Genomic DNA, 12,218 nt, shown 5'->3' with positions numbered 1-12,218 from the left:
GCGGCTGAAAATGGAAATGACGCTGCGCTAGTGCGGTTTAGGCTGAGAGTTTTTCCTATCCCGAGCTGAACTTCCAAAGTTGCCTGGGAGTTTTCTGCGCCTCGGGCTCTTGCTCCCCGTGCCCGCAGAGGCAGAGCCGGCCGCCGCCGCCCGTGGGGGAGATTCAGGCGCGTGTGCTGTTTGTAAATCCTCCGCTCCTCTCTTCCCCTGGCTATGGTAGCTGTCCCTTCTGCAACGACCGCAACGAGAAGCCGACTTTCTTATCGTTATTTTTTTTGCAGAAAGAGCCTTCCGACTCCTCCTGAACCCGCGAATGGATTTCTCAACCTCCAGCAATCCTAGGTGTAAATGAGATAGGAGCGGGGGCTTTGCATGAACCCTGCCCGCCTGCCGGCAGCCCGCTGTCTGCCTGCTTAGTTTTGCATTTGTCTTCCCTAGCGTGGATTAATTTTTGCATAAATGCCCACCAAATCTGGTGCTGACTATCGCCGCCGCCGAGCCGGTGCTGTTGTTCGCCTTGGGAGGTGCAGCCGTTGCGAGGCACGAGGGGCAGGGACCCCCCAAATTCCAAACAACCGTGATTTACCCTGCAGCTTGGGCAAAGTGCATTTGTTGCCTTGGAAACAAATAGCGGCAGTGAACAACTAAATGAAATTTATGGCATCAACTTCAATAAATCTTGATGATAAATGTGCAAAACCCCATAGCCGATTTGATGAAGATCTCCGGTATGCAGATGTGAAGGCTGATAGTAAGTTATATAACTGCTTCGGCTACGGTCTTGGACCGCCACCGTCACGTTCCTATCAACTGGGCTTTTTTGTTGCTTCTGAGGAAGCTGTCTTGTTTCTTTTCATAGATATGGCATTTAATTTTAATTTCCAGGGTATCTTTTAGTTTAATTGGCATGCTGGATGATTACAGGGGGTTGTTTTGTCTTTTGCGAATCCTGATTCATCTCGAACTGGGGATAAAAATAAAATTGAGAGCTGTGGCAATCTACGGGAGCAAAAAAGCGCCGTGTCGCACGCCTCCGAGAAGGGTGCAACATTTCACAAATTAATTAAAGCATTTATGTAGGACATCTCCCTAATTCCTTGCAGGAGCCTTTCTGTTTTGCAGGACGGGGACAGGTCCGTGATTTTGTACTTACAGTACAGCTCTGCCGCAGATTTTGTTTCTCACCTGGGATGTCTCTGTATTTACCTGTGCAGAGGGACAGGATGGGTTTTTTTTTTTTGTATCGCAGCAAGTGATATTTTCCAAAATTGATATTTTTTGTTTCTGGCTTGACCTGTGGATCAATAAGGGTCAGTGGACTTGGCTGGAGACTGTGTTGTCAAACCTTTAACACAACCCTTAGTACAATTTGCTGGTTTCCCATTAGTTCCCTTACCCCTTCTCGTTACAGGGTCTTGTTTTCACGATGTTCTGCTGGGTCAGGAAGCACGGGGAACCTTTGTTTCTTCCTTTCGCGGCTCCAACCCGAGCCGGGTCTCATGGGCAGGGGTATGGGCGTTACCGTCTTTAGGAAAACGCCTGCCTATATCTTAAGCCAATTTCTCTGCAGAGGCATCTTTTTCCCCGCTGTGCTTAAATGGTGCTTTGGTTTTGATGCATATTGGAGGTCTACCAGATGGACTGGTCATATCCTAACCTTGGCCCTCAATTTTCCTTCTCTTCTGACCCTTTCATCATTTGGGCTCGCTTCTGAGAATAAAGACCCCGTGTCTGCGCTCTGCTTGGACCATCAGCAAGTAAAAATAAAAGCAAGTTGTAACACGGGATCCCGCTCCTGCCTCAGCGCATGGTTTGCTGCCGTTATTTCAGAGGCACCGCTTTCTCTTTGTTACTTGCATCCACCTGGATTCAGAGCCCTTAAGTTGCTAAGTATCTTCCAGCCCACAAAGTCAGCGCTTCGCCACGTCAGCCGTAATATTTTGTACAGATTTAGAAAATTTAAGTAGCTAGCCTGCAAATCGTCCCAGGTCTGCACCGGCGCCGGGGTTTGCAAAGTGGCTCTGCGGAAGCCGGTGCTTGCACGGCGATCATCCCGATGCATTTGAATTTCTTTTATGCAAGGCGTACTCCTAACCTTGGCTGGCATCAAAATTTGAGTTTCCCTTAGATCCAGGTGTGGAAAGGTGTCAAGCTGAGGGGCTTCCTCCAGAAACCCCGCGCACGTGTGATGGTTTCTAAGCTGCGCTCCGATGTTTACAGAGCACTGTAGCTCTTCCCATTAACATACAACGCTCTAAGACAGGTTGAACTCCATTAGGAGCTAAATTTAGTGACTCGCTAACTTCTTTTTGATATGTTTTTATAATTTCATTGTATTATGACACTTGGTTTTAAATTTGCATGAGTAAATGAGCCTCTCACGAAGTCAGGTAAAAAGATTTTTCACTTATCTACCATGAAATAAGACATTAAAAAAATAGCGAGAGTAGGAAGCAATGTATCCTTGACATACTTCGTTTACATTTTTTTCAACTGTGCTGACTGAACGTTTCCAACTCTTAATGATACAATAAAGCTGTTTGTACCGTTTTAACAGGCTAAATAATTTCACATTATGCAGACATTTTGTAATTAATTTCGTGTTTTGTGGGGGAACCGTGGTTTTGGAAAATGCAGATTTACATTTCATTATGTTCACAATCCAAATTGCAAGACGCAGCGAGTGAGAGCTGGCCTTCTACGCTTCCCCGCAAACCAGTGAAGTCCGTGGACGGGATTAACGCTGGAGAACAACCTTAACTGGGAATTCCGTAACTTGTTTAATAAACTGCCTGCAGAACAGCTTAAAAACACCCGTTTGTTGGCCAAGGAAGCTCCGACAGTTGATGGACGACCGGACCGCACGCCTTCATCCCTGCCAGCATAGGGAGCTCCACCAGCTTCTGCTTCACTAACGTGGATTTACGATCTTTTTTTTTTTTTTTTTAATATATCTGGACTTTTATTCAGGATAACCTTGGCAAGACCGGAGCAACTTTGAGGTCTGCACTTTAAAGGTACTTTCCCCCCTCTCCTTTCCTATCCGAGAAGAGGAGAGAGACCTCCCATGCTCCCAGGATTTGGGGGATGTATTTGGGGGCAGGCCGGCGTGGCGCTGGGGCAAGAACCTCCCTTCATTTCAGCTGGGCGATGAGCAGCAAGGAGATGGCACCGATGCTCGTTCGGCTCTGTCCTGGGCTCTGGTGACGAGCTCCCGCGGAGGTGAAAGTCCCTCCGTTAATTACCCAGCTTTTTGGCTCTCCCCGTCTCTCCTGACGTCGCCAGTTTTAATCTGTTTGTGTTATTGATTTTTTTTTTCTTTTTTTTCTTTTTTCATTAATAGTGACAGATGCTTTTAATTAAAAAGCAAAACAAAATCCTGAGTAAAACAAAAAGAGAATATTCTAATTTGGCGTGACATTATGAGGCAGAATGGCTCCTGGCATGCAAGGTATGGAAAAGGTCATCTTCCCCGGCTACAGCCTTTTGCAACGGTGGAATTAAGTTCAAACTCGGGCTGGTTTTGAAGTCTTAAGTCTCTCCGGGGATTCCTTTCATAACATCTTCGAACTGGATAACACTACAGTAAATGAAATACACTGCACTGGATTAAAGGGTTATTTCCCCTGTGTGTCAAGCTGACACAGAATACCAAACCTCAGGTTGCCTCCGAGTTGTCTCTATCTGCTGATACCCTCTCCGCTTTACAGAACAGCTCTCCACGGTTTTTGCAGGGAAGTTTTGTGGTTATTTATTCGGCTTCGCCGCTTGGTGAACGCGGAACAATTTTATGCAGCGAGGAACCAAAATCAAGCAAGTAAAAATGGGAAGGAATTTAATGGGCTTAAAAACGTGAAGGAAGCGGTGCAGGAAAGAGCGGAGCCGCCTCTCCAGGTCTATTATGCTGCTCTATAATTTATACCGAAATACGGAATACGGCGCTCTCTGCATTGCCACTCGTATGTTGAGCAGCACAGAGCTTGCAATAACAAGGGGGTCTGAGATACGCGACCGTGCTCTTATCTGACTGTACCAACAGTTAGAATTTGCGAAGGATCATTTGCAACGTGGTTTGTTGTAGAACAAATGTTCGTTTTGACTTTGAACTTGGGGTGTGCTGTAGCTGGTGCAGATTGCGGTTAGCACCGGGTGACCAAACCGCTGCCATCTGCACGGTGCCAGGGACCACCGTGGCTGAGCTCCAGGGCACGTCCCTCCGTCTCCGCACCGGGGAAGAGAGAGGAGGGGCTTTAAATATCGGAGCGGCAGCTCCTCCAGCTCCGTCGTGATGTGCTGCAAGCAGCCGCCCCGTGCCTGGGGTGACACGGCGGGGTGGCAGGTGGGTCCTTGGGGACCTGGTTGGACTAAAGGACCTCTAAAGGTCCCTTCCAACCCAAACCATTCTATGATGTTTTGCCATCTCTCCAAGCTCGGGATGACAAACTGCGGCAGCGCACGTTGAACCCGCTCTGAAACTGCAGAAATTGTCATGCTTCTTCTTTCCCCTCCCCCCCCCCACTCCCCCAAACACCGATTAAAGACCGCTCTGAAATTACTGGGAGCCTGTAGAACGCTAACTGTGCGATAACTTTTCTGACAAGGAAGAAGAAGAAAATTATTTCTTCTCCCTCCTTGCCGCCTCCCATTTTATTTTGTCCGAGGAGGCCCAAAGCTGGCTGGATCATAAGGAAAACCGGAGTTATCTTGGAAAGTGCATATATAAGAGAAAATGCCTCCTCCGTATTCCAGATACGTTTGGGTTCGGTAAAAATAAGTCACTGTGCTCCGTATGTCGGTGCGAACCTCTGGTTTCTGTTTTCTGTGTTGAATCTGTCTTCCACCCCCATGGCTCGGCATCCTCCCGTACGGTGCTTTTCCCTGGATGTCCTTGTGGATACTGCTGGGAAAACCACTGCCAACTGCTGCTCCTCTCAACCAACCTCCCAAACCCTCTCCTGACAGCTCACGGGATCGGTGGGGGCCGCTGCCCGTGCCGCCGGCTCTTCACGATTCCTCTCCCCCGTCATGCTCTTGCTCCGCTGGGTTAATTAGAAGTTGCAAACATGGTTTGTCTCCATTAGCTTTTGGGATCAGGTGCAGCCTGGCCGGGTCCTGCACGCTGACTCCGGGCTCCATGGCAGTCGTTCCAGCAGGAGCTGTGTGTGCTGGCAGGGGTTTCTGCTGGCGTGCTCCTTGAGGAGGTGTCTCTACAGGCACTGGGTTCCTCTGTTTCCAAGTGTTATTCACATATAAACACCCACACGCATTAAAAACATGTGGGAAATGATAGTTTGGGGTTTCTGCTGTCCATGAGTAATTCAGATCAACGGCATTTTTAGATTTGCTTCTTGCTGAACAATCTGGGAAGAGAAGCAAGGGCAGGGGATTTGCACGTGCTGCTTTTCTGGGTTGGCTGGAGGTATTTAGACTGGATCTAAGGAAGAAATTCTTTACCATGAGGGTGGTGAAGCACTGGCAGGGGTTGCCCAGAGAGGGGGTGGAGGCCCCATCCCTGGGAACATTCCAGGCCAGGTTGGATGGGGCTGTGAGCAACCTGATGTGGTTCAAGGTGTCCCTGCTCCCTGCAGGGGTGTTGGGCTGGGTGACCTCTGGGGGTCCCTTCCCACCCAAACCATTCGATGATTCTGTGATCCGCATGCTCCCACACGGTGGCCTCTGAGGTGGTCTGAAATCTCCCTGGAAAAGCTGGAAGATAACTGAAAAATACGCTCAGAGCTTTAGCACTTCCTCCAGATTATTTCTTCAAGTATTTAAAAATATACTTTATAATGCTAAAATAAATGTTAATGAGTCTGCATCGCTTTTGGCTAGCAATAGTATTGCTGTTTAAACACGGCAGCCTAGCAGGGCGGTGAACGGTGGAGGAGCTGGGTGAGGAGACCTGGCTTTTCCTTTCTGACTTGGTCCTTGATGTCTTGAGCAGTTTTATTCTCACGTGCTTTACGTTCCCCCTTCTGCTAAACAGCGATGAGTAGCTTCCTTCCTTTGCTAAAGCGCCTAGGATTTACCAAAGGCCACTGGCAAGCGTTAAATACTGAGCTGGTTATAGAAAGCCTTACTTAGTATTATGCTATAAAAAGTGGGGTTTAGTATTATATTTGTACCTCTTAGCATGTATTTTTTATACACTGCTCGCAGTGACCTTTGGGCTTTTCCAACCCAGGTAAGGGCAGTTCTTCACTTGGGTTGCTTGGTTTTATTTTTCCCCACTAGTAGGCCTGGCATCTTCTAACTAATTTACTAAATATGCTTTTTTTGGGGGGGGTGCTTTCTGTGTTGAGGCTGGGTCTCATGGTGCTGGAGGTGCCAGCTGCATACAGAAGATGGGAGAGTTGTCATGAGAAAAAATAACGATGGGGAAGTCGGTTCCTCTTGTGTTCAGTCTTTTTTTTTCCCCCCCCGTCACTTACAATAAAATTATATTTTAAGGATCTCAACCTGCCATGTTAAATGGACGGTGATTAGGGGGGGGCTTCACCTGATGAGTCTGCAGCCTCAAAGAGTCAGCACGGGGCACGGAGTCGGCAGGGGGAGAGGTGTAGGAGGAGATGGGATGGCAGGAATTCAACCTTGGCGTTGTGTCGAAGGCAGCCAGCCCTTCCCCGAGCAGCTGCGTACCCCGGGACCGCGGGAAGCCAACCGGTTTGTTTGTGTGTTTACAGGGATATGTGGGTCTGCGGAGGGGAAAACCGCTTTGCAGAAATTCTGCTATTACAGCAGATGGTGGGAGATTAATCTAGTTTTTTAGGGGGGTGCTTGCTGGTATGGTGACCAAATTATTAATCCCTTCCTCCTGTGCTAGGAGTCCTTTCATCGTTACAGGGTACGGGTGCATTGCGTTGCCCGAAACTCTCGCCTCCTTCCTTGCTTTCTCAAAAGCCCTCGAGCTGATGTAACATTTTGGGGGAAGCAAAAGAGCGTTCCTCAGGTTTTGTTGCTGCGCTTTTCCTTCCCCGTGCTCCTTCCACGCCGTCCGCTGCCCAAGCCCTTTCCGGGTGCTTCCGTGCAGCCTCGACCCATTTCGGTTGGGAGGCAGCCGCCCCGTGGCCTGCCCGCCCGCCTGCAAAGCAGCGGAAGCCCCTTCGCTGCTCTTCAAGTGCCCGTTGTTACCCTAGGGGCGTTGGGGTTTTTTTGTTTTTTCCTTCCATTTTACAAATTGCTCTTTTTATCCCCCCCTGCCGTATCACTGACAGCTGCGTTCTCCTTGACAGTTGTGATATTTGTATATGTGCATAAAAACAGTAGGAAGCATTTATGTAGGTGTCACTAATTTAATTTAATTTAACCTGATATGCATGTATAGAGAGGGCTGTTCTGCACTAAAAAGCGCTTCTCTTTCTTTTACAGTCTCCATCGTCATCAAACACAACTCCTTTCATTCTCCTCTTCCATTCACCTACCCAAAGACCAAATCTGGAAATAGTAACCAAAAGAGAAGCCCACGTCGTACACAAAGCAGGGAAAGGTTGAAATAATTTAAGGGTAAGTCATTTTTTTTTTTTTTCACCCTTACTCTAACTTGAAGCTTTGTGTGTAAGCTCAAGGCTGGATAAAGAACTTGTTAAGCCTACGCACAGCTGCCTGATGGGCAAAGGGGAAAAAATGGGAGAAATGCTGCTTTGGTGATGCAGGAAAGGCAGAGCAGCACCTTTGGTGGGTGAGAAGGTGCCCAGAAGGGCAGCGTGCTGGCAGTTTGGAATGTTGGTGGTTATTTCTTCTCGCCCCGGTTCCATCCGGGCTCGTGCCTGGGTGGAGGCAGTGGTGCTGCACCGGCGCATGGCCCTGGGCTTTGCATGGGTTCAGGCTGGTCTGGAAGAGCTTTCCAGTTGAGAAGGAGCCGGGACTTGGGTGTCTCCTGTCATGGAAGAGCTCTTTTGTCATTTCCTCCTCTTTTTTTTTTTTTTTTTATTCCACTTCGAAGCATTACTCAGCTGTGATAGCGAGCGGCGGTTGATCTGTTTGCGTGGTGCAGGATGCTTTCTGCAATCCCCTTGGTTTTGTGGGCTCCGCGAGCTTTTCCTGGAGAGCAACCTGGCGGTGCTGGCACCAGGATTTTCCGAAGGAAAGCGCTGATGGGGGCTGGAGGCGGGACAAACCCCATCGGCAGAGCAAGGAGGGCCTCTCGGTGGAAATGTTTGCCTTAAGGCTTTTCTTTTGCTGCGGGGGTGGCAAATAAGATAGGAGGAGATATAAAATCAGCTTTTGTGAAATTCAGAACCCTGGCTGAAGCATTAGTAATCTCCAAATGTTAGGGAATGCGTTTTCCCACCCTAGTCCCAGATCTGTGCCTGCATATATTGCATTTCCGCACATGTTCTTTCGTAGATGGACAGGATATGCCTTCGCTTACATTTGAGAACTTAGCTTTAAACATCTGGGGTTTCTGGTTTATTGCTGCTTTTTTGGGGGTTTTTTGGGTTTGGTTTTTTTTTTTTTTTTTTTTTACCCCTGCGATGTTTGTTCATGCGAAATTCATATCTGGGAAGGGCATCTTAAATCCCCGCTTCTGAATCAAAAAGGGAAAGTATGGAAGTGAAAAGAGAGATTGTATAATTTAAGAAATATGATTCATGAATTAATCCTCGTCTGCTACACCATCTGTGGCATGTGTTGCAATACAAAAACCCTGGTTTTATATCTCTTTAAAAAGCTTTCTTCTTGCTGGCTGCCTGAGTTTTCGGCAACGCAGAATTAGCTTTTTACCAGGGAAGAGAGCTGGGATTTTTATTCGGACTCTGGGCAGGGGGTCCCAACCTGTGTCCAAGCCGTGGGTCCTCAAGCGGGGCCTCAGAGTCCCAGTTTTTTGGGGGGTGCCGTGTAACGCTGGGAGCTTGACTTGCTGGCAAAGCCGGTCCGCGACTGCTTTTTGGACTGGAAGCGCGGCTGGGTCTCCCACCGCCGTGGCGGGGATGGTGCGAGGGGTGGGCAGCGACGGGCAGGAGTTGCAGGCAGCTGTCGGGATCGGTTTGTTCAGGGGTGAAAAATGAAGTGGTTGGTTTCTACGAGTGGCCCAGCCGGGTATTTCGTACTTGGTGCTCTGGAAAATAAAGGATCAAAGCACCTTCCAGTTCCTACTGGTGTTTTTATGGTCTTTGTGTAGATAGAGATGCAGAGGAAGGGGGGTTGCCCATCATTACCCCAGGAAGGAGCTGCCACGCTTTGTGCCTTCATGGGAAATGGGGAATGAAGGGGCATGGGTGTTTTTTGGGGGTGACTGGAGAAGGGTCCCCTTTTTCTAATGCAATTCCTTGAATTGTTCTCCAGCTTTTTACAGGGCACGACTTTCCTTTTTAAACATATTTGCAAGGTTTCTATTCCTTAAGCCTGGTTGGTAACCTGGTTTGCTGCTGGCGTCAGACCTGAGATGTGTCAGCTTTTTCCCTCCTTGGCAGACAGGGTCCCTGAGCAGGACAGCGTGTATCCATCACCCGTCCCTTTCCTGGATTGATCCCTTTCCTGGACCAGGGCATATCGCTGCCTGGGATTGCCCCCTCTGTTTTCTCCTCTGCTTCACGTGGGACGCCGGTAAAAGCTTCGGGGTTTTTCTTTTTGTTCTGGAGGAGGATCCCGAGGTGCTGGAGGTGGTGGATGGCCGTTGCCCTCACCGCAGCTCCTGGTGGCCTCGGCCCGTGGCACGGCGATGCACCCGCGTGGCCACAGCCTCTTCTCTGCCAATGTCCCTGATGTACTGTAAGCACCGCTCCGGTGAGCTCCCCGGCACCGATAACGCTGATAGATGGAGGTTACCCGGGAACTCAGGACCGATGGTGAAATATTGCGGGTTTATTGCCTTTCCATTCATTTTGTTTTCACGCCTTTCTGCCTTCCTGACTCATTGCTGTTCGGCCTCTGCTTGCAATTTCTATTTGCTGCGGAAACACCCACTGGACAGGACGAGAGCGTTGCAAAGCACTGATGCCTGCAACTGCTTTTGGAGCTTTTTTTTTTTTTAATTGAACATCTAATGATAGAAAAGAAAACATTAGCGATGCCTTTTGTCAGAAGCACGAATATAAAATGAAGGAGGAGCAGAAGAAATGCCTCTCGGCTTGTGTGTGGAGTTGGGCTGAACCCGTGTCCAACGCAGGCTCTGTCCCCAAAAGCCGAGGCCGGCTGCCGAGATGGGGACGACAGAGGGAGATGCTCTGCCCCTCACCCAGGTGCTGAGCCCATTTAGGCTTTTGCATGGTCCCTAAAAAATGTTTTCCCTTTCCCCTCTGCGGTCACAAATCCCCTTCTCCCAGCTCCTTGGCAAACCCTTGGACGTGCAGGCGCTTTACACCGTCAAGAGTGAACTCCACGAGCCCCGAGTACCCCAACGCTGCGGCAAATAGCTGCCTGTTAAAGGAAAATCATGTCGGCAGTGGGTCCGCAGATGATTAACCCAACCTGGAATTAGGCTGAATTCCATACTTCTGCACGGAAAATACTCGTGGGAATGCAGACCCGAATGGGCACCCAGCTCTCTGCCCACCTCACACGTGCGGACACACGGACACACCGTGTCCTTTGCGGCTTTTGCTGTGCGCTCGCTCCCTCCCGCGCCGGCTGAGGCTGGCCGCGGCACAGGCAATCACCGTGCCCCGCTCTCCGTAAAAGGGGGGTCATGGCCTTTGTACCCTGAGAAGGTCCTGGGCTTACGTAGGCGGCCGGCGGTAGCATTTTGCAAAAAACTTCCAGACCCCCCAGAAGCTCTGCTGGTAAAACAAAACCCCAACAAAAGCAAGCAGCGGTAAAATGAACAAACTCGCCCTGAAATGGGAAAAGAGAAGCAGCCCGAGCGTTTTGATAAGCTCTATTCCATTAGCCGTGGTTTTTACTTTTTATTTTAAGCTCTGATTAAAATTCAGCAGCTTTTATTTAATGAAAAAAAGAGAAATGTTTATGCTCAGCGTAGGCCCTTATTTCCAGCGCAGCGTGAGGTTGTAAATGAGGGGCTCTGGTGGATCCCCCCCCGGCTTCTCCTCCCTCCCTCTGCAAGGTCCCCCCCGACCAGCGAGGGTCCTCGCTCGTTAGCGGCTGCGGCTGGGCGGGTGACGATGCTCGGCGGCAGAGGACACGTGACGGCGGCCCCTTTCTTGCAGGAAGCTAATGAAGAGATGAGAAGCATCGATTCCCCATCTATTTGCTAGGACCCCGGTGAAACAGCTGCTTGTTTCTCCTAAACAATGATGCCAAGATGGGAATTGGCTTGTGTCTGTACGTACGTTTTGGATGGGGAAAATTAAGCAGTAATAGCTGGAAAAATAATATGGGCTATGAGATAATAGATGCCTAAGGGACAAAATTAAACAGTACTTTACAAGGAAGGAAGAGGTTTTGGCAATAAATAGTTTGCCTTTGACTTCTTTTTGTTCGCCGGAGGACTGGTGGTGTTTCGGAGAGGTTGTCCCGGGATGTATTTTCCAAACAGACATAGGAATATTGTGAAGGTCTCTTTGTTTTTTTTAATTCCTCCAGAGAAGGATGGTGCCAAGACCAGGGTGCGGCTGACGTTGTCTGCACCGCCGTGACGTTGGCTGGGACGGGGACGGGGACACCGGGGCTTGCTTGGCACAACGCTGCCAGTGCAGGAGGATGCTTAAAAGAAAACAGCAAGGGCTGCCCAACAAAGTGGGAACAGGAGTGGTTTTAAATGCCGTAGGATGCCCAAAAAGCTCAGGAAGGGGGAGGTGGCGTGTTTGGCACCCCAGCGGGGTCCAAGCAGAATTTATTCCCGATCTGCACGTGTGCTGGTGTTGCTGCTTGGCTGCCTTTGGTCTGGTGCAGAAGCCCCTTCCCAGTATCGCGATGAGAGTGGGATTTATTTTTGTCCTGCTGTCCCTCCGCTGCGTGCTTTTCCGTACCTGCTCTGTGAGCGCCTTGCCAAGGGGGTGGTTTGGAAATGTTGGGTTTTTCCATTTCAGGTGGCTCTTAACCACCATCTCCATCACCTTGTGCATAGGGGATACGCAGCCGGGCCAGCTGAACACCTTGGTTGCCTCCTGGTGCCGATGGCCAACGTCCCCGCCAGCGCAGGGCTCGCTCTCTGCCGTCCGTCACCGGGGCTGCCGTCGCGAGCAGGGCTGGGTTCCTCTTCCCTACGTGGGAGATAAATGCAGGGTTCAAGCAGAGCTGCAAACCCTTATCCCACCTTCCCGAGGACGGATCCGGGTGGAGCAGGCCGAGATCAGAGGTCTTTGGCCCAGGCTCATTCC

The sequence above is a fragment of the Egretta garzetta genome, unplaced genomic scaffold (assembly GCF_000687185.1).
Source record: "Egretta garzetta isolate BGI_Z169 unplaced genomic scaffold, ASM68718v1 scaffold595, whole genome shotgun sequence".
Classification (NCBI taxonomy): domain Eukaryota; kingdom Metazoa; phylum Chordata; class Aves; order Pelecaniformes; family Ardeidae; genus Egretta; species Egretta garzetta.
The sequence above is the reverse complement of the archived record's forward strand: the minus strand, read 5'-3'. Positions refer to the sequence as shown.